Genomic DNA, 4,865 nt, shown 5'->3' with positions numbered 1-4,865 from the left:
ACCCCCCCTCAGGGCGACAGCCAGCGGGTCAGGAGCAGTCAGGGGGAGGCGTCTCTCTCAGGGACACCTCCACACTCCTCTAGGAGGAGCAGTCAGGGTGAGGCGTCTCTCTCAGGGACACCTCCACACTCCTCTAGGAGGAGCAGTCAGGGTGAGGCGTCTCTCTCAGGGACACCTCCACACTCCTCTAGGAGGAGCAGTCAGGGTGAGGCGTCTCTCTCAGGGACACCTCCACACTCCTCTAGGAGGAGCAGTCAGGGGGAGGCGTCTCTCTCAGGGACACCTCCACACTCCTCTAGGAGGAGCAGTCAGGGTGAGGGCGTCTCTCTCAGGGACACCTCCACACTCCTCTAGGAGGAGCAGTCAGGGTGAGGCGTCTCTCTCAGGGACACCTCCACACTCCTCTAGGAGGAGCAGTCAGGGGGAGGCGTCTCTCTCAGGGACACCTCCACACTCCTCTAGGAGGAGCAGTCAGGGTGAGGCGTCTCTCTCAGGGACACCTCCACACTCCTCTAGGAGGAGCAGTCAGGGGGAGGCGTCTCTCTCAGGGACACCTCCACACTCCTCTAGGAGGAGCAGTCAGGGTGAGGCGTCTCTCTCAGGGACACCTCCACACTCCTCTAGGAGGAGCAGTCAGGGGGAGGCGTCTCTCTCAGGGACACCTCCACACTCCGCTAGCAGGAGGAGCCGGGGATCCAACCAGCGACCTCCCGGTGACCAGCCCCCCCCCCCCCCCCCCCCCCCACCTGCCGTAGGGGGGGGGGGGGGGGGTCGTGAGCGAGGCCTGTGAGTGCTGCGTGGGGGCGGGCGGGGGCTGACCTGTCTGAAGCAGGATGCGGGCGCGGCGCTGGCTCCCGTCTCCTTCAGGTACTTCTCCCAGCTGAAGTGACCTATGGGGACGGAGGGGGCGGAGCTACGTCAGACGGCCAGCTGAAGGACCGCCCCCCCCCCACGGCGGCTCACACTGTAGAGTATCACAGAGCAGCCGTCGGACGGGGCGGGCGTTGACATTCAGCTCTACCGTTTCCGGGTCAAAAAAGTCTAAACTCTGACAGCGCGGGAGGGTTGAGGCGACGCCGCGGGCGACGCCGCGGGCGCTCAGACGTCACACGGGACCGAGTGGCGGGCCGGGCGGCTCCGTTACGGAAGAAATCATCATCACGATTGTTTTGGTCAATGTTGAAATCTCGATTATTCAAACGATTATTTTTGAGTTTGAAAACATGATGCACTTATTCAGAATTTCTCTCCAAAAAAAAACAACTTTTAAAATGAGAACTTTGAAATTTCCCCTTAAAAAAAGAAAAAGTAATAATAATTGTTTCAACTCGATTGTATTAGTTTGGTGATCGTTTCACTCTGAAATCGAAATCGCGATCAAAATTCGATTAATCGAAGGAGGTGGAGGGACACCTCCACCTCCTTAAAGGTACAGGCCTTCTTTAACGCTTCCCTCAGGGCACTGCATATGACATCAACACTTAAACATTTGATCCTGTCCTGAGGTTCTAGTGTTTCAGATAATAAATGTATTAATAATGGATAATTATCTTATAAATGTATATAAGTATATAACATGTGTAGTATTAACAATATATAAGTCTATAAAAGAACATTCTGATCCAATGATATCAGACAGGAACATGCATCAAAAACCAACAGATGTGACGTATCATATGACACAACGTGTACAGTGGATGAACCAGTGTGTCTACTGGTTACTGGTTACTGGTACCTGCTTGGTACTGGGAGGCCACTCTGGAGGGACGCCCGCTGCGGGGGTGTTTGACCCGTCGGGCGTCTTTCCATTCGACGGCTGAAAGAAAAACGACAACGCAGAGAGAGAGTTATGACCTATGACCTTTAACCTACAGCCACCCCTCCTCCAACCTATGACCTTTAACCTACAGCCACCCCTCCTCCAACCTATGACCTTTAACCTACAGCCACCCCTCCTCCAACCTATGACCTTTAACCTACAGCCACCCCTCCTCCAACCTATGACCTTTAACCTACAGCCACCCCTCCTCCAACCTATGACCTTTAACCTACAGCCACCCCTCCTCCAACCTATGACCTTTAACCTACAGCCACCCCTCCTCCAAACCAGGACCAGCTGGTCCTGGACCAGGTGGTCCAGGTGATAGAGGACCAGGTGATAGAGGACCAGGTGATAGAGGACCAGGTGATAGAGGACCAGGGGATAGAGGACCAGGGGATAGAGGACCAGGGGATAGAGGAGCAGCTAGAGGACCAGGTGATAGAGGACCAGCTGGTCCAGAACCAGGGGATAGAGGAGCAGATAGAGGACCAGGTGATAGAGGACCAGCTGGTCCAGAACCAGGGGATAGAGGAGCAGATAGAGGACCAGGTGATCCAGGTCCAGAGGGTCCTGGTCTCGGTACCTTTCTGTGGCACTGGTTTCCTCATGCTCAGCGTTACGGTCCCAGGTCTGAAGACGACGGCCTCTTCTGTGGAGACAACGTCACCGTCAGCAGTAGAACATCCATCAGAAGATCATCTAGAATACGGGCCTTGAACTGAACCCCATCGCTTATGTAATCAACTGTACAATGGACCGACTAGCGTGTGTACTGTGTAGCGCTCTGGGGATCTGTCCATCTCTGTAGCCATGGTGACGCATGCTTGCATTCATCAGCAAAACAAACTGTTAGAATCCCACGTGGTGCCACAGCGCCGCACACAGCGCTTACATACAGAAGAGCAGATATTGGAAAGGCGTTAAAGCCTTTGCTTAACAACGGCAGCAATTTAAACAAACCAACCCTTCAATTAGTTTCAGTGGCCACGAAAAATGTTATTCATTACAGTAGAGATCAAAACAGTGTTGGCAGAATGTCAACGAGTGTACACACGCACGTTTGGATATACAAACACATGCTCGGATGCACACACACACACACACACACACACGTTTGGATATACAAACACATGCTCGGATGCACACACACACACACACACACACACACACACACACACACACACACACACACACGTTTGGATATACAAACACATGCTCGGATGCACACACACACACACACACACACACACACACACACACACACACACACACACACACACACGTTTGGATATACAAACACATGCTCGGATGCACACACACACACACACACACACACACACACACACACGTGTGTGTGTCGATAAACATGACGTTACCTTAAAACTTCATAACAGTGAACCGCTCCTCGTCTCCGGTCGACTCCCTCTCAACAGAAGTGCGCCTTTTTCCAGAGCCGAGCGGCGGAAGGGCCCCCCTCTCCCCCCTGTTTCCGCCTGGCAGAGTGACAGCACCCCGGGGTTAGAACCTCTGATCTCACGGTGACCTCAGCTCCACCCTGACCTCAGCCCCCATGCAGCATGCAGCGTGATCGGGATGCGTTTAATTAATTAACGGGAACGTGACATATAATCACAGGCGCGCACACACGACACGGACCCACACACACACACACCCACTCTGTTGCGTTCACGTCCAACATGCGTAGAAACTAAACTTGCCTTCCCCGACCCGATCGCATCCCCCCCCCCCCCCCCCCGGACTTCCACGCATGTGACGGTGGCTACACGGCGGAGAGCCTATCTGTTATGGATCGCATCCCCCCTGGAGCTCCACACATGTGTGGAGGTCCCTATTTGACCCTATCTGTTATGGATCGCATCCCCTATCGCAGGGCAGGGAGGGAGGGAGGGGGGGCTGCGATCCATAACAGATAGGCTCTCCGCCGTGCGGCCACCGTCACATGCGTGGAGGTCCATTCACAAAACGCACACTTAAGAAACATCCCTCCGACACGCATGTTGTTGTGGTCGTAGCCCCCCGCCGCGGTCCACCCCCTCCCTGCCCGCCGGAGGACAGAGGGTCGGGACCCTACGGGTCCGCGCCCGGATAACCACGCTCAGCCGCCGCCGCACAGAAGAGCGGGATTCGAGCCCGCAGCCCCCTCGTTCGTGAGGAGAACCGGCGGTATCAATAAACAGACGCGAACGTAACCGCGCACCGCATCCAGCGTGCCGCGATGCTACCGGAGGAGCATGCTAACGGCGCGGCTAGCCCCCGCGGAGCTGCTCCCCGGTGGAAGCGGAGCCCCGCCGCGGGCTGTGAGTGCGGAGCGGCCGGGGCAGGGCTCCGGGACCCCCGCCGGGGACCGAACACAATATCTAGTTTGTTTACCTTTGTTGGGCAACGTGTTTGTTTTTGGTTCTGATGTTGATTTAGTGCGTGTCCGCCATTTTTTCCCACACGACGAGGAGGGGGATGTTTTGCCAACATTGGACGGACTGGCTGGGAGAGGACCGGGAGCAGAGGGGGAGCAGCGCCCCCCTGCGGCCGCCAGCAGTACGGCGCCGCTGCGCTGCACTGCTGCTGCTATTACTCTTCTGCTACTACTACTACTACTACTACTACTACTAAAACTATACTACTATACTACTACTAATACTCTTCTGCTACTCATACTACCACTACTACCTACTACTACGACGACTACTAAGACTACTAATACTCATACTACTACTACTACTACTACTACTATTACTAAAACTATACTACTACTACTCTTCTGCTACTCATACTACTACTACTACTACTACTAAAACTATACTACTATACTACTACTACTACTACTACTACTACTACTACCACTACTACTACGACGACTACTAAGACTACTAATACTCATACTACTACTTATACACTACTAACTACTTCTACTACTACTAATCCTCTACTACTACTACTTGGCTTTAGGTCACTCGTGTACATGTTTAAGTGTAGATAACTCTACTAGGCCTGTATAGGACCAGCAGGGCTGTGTGTGTGTTGT

The 4,865-nt window shown here is 53.9% G+C and overlaps 1 long non-coding RNA gene across 3 annotated transcripts; it reads right to left on the bottom strand.

Moving 5' to 3' along the window:
* Positions 1–819: 819 nt before the first annotated feature.
* Positions 820–4,306, bottom strand: LOC311372880. 3 transcript variants are annotated; one of them, XR_014642096.1, is made up of 5 exons: positions 4,214–4,306; positions 3,199–3,315; positions 2,406–2,471; positions 1,736–1,816; positions 820–890 (listed from the first exon to the last, which is right to left on the bottom strand). It is a non-coding gene; the product is annotated as an uncharacterized lncRNA (long non-coding RNA). The 3 variants fall into 3 exon arrangements; XR_014642098.1 differs by lacking the exon at positions 4,214–4,306 and adding an exon at positions 3,812–4,166; XR_014642097.1 differs by lacking the exon at positions 4,214–4,306 and having other exon boundaries at positions 3,199–4,166.
* Between the last annotated feature and the right edge of the window lie 559 nt (positions 4,307–4,865).

This window comes from Micromesistius poutassou (assembly GCF_964030765.1).
Source record: "Micromesistius poutassou genome assembly, contig: SCAFFOLD_5087, whole genome shotgun sequence".
Taxonomy (NCBI): domain Eukaryota; kingdom Metazoa; phylum Chordata; class Actinopteri; order Gadiformes; family Gadidae; genus Micromesistius; species Micromesistius poutassou.
Note: the sequence above shows the minus strand (reverse complement) of the source record. Positions and strands in the feature narration are given on the sequence as shown.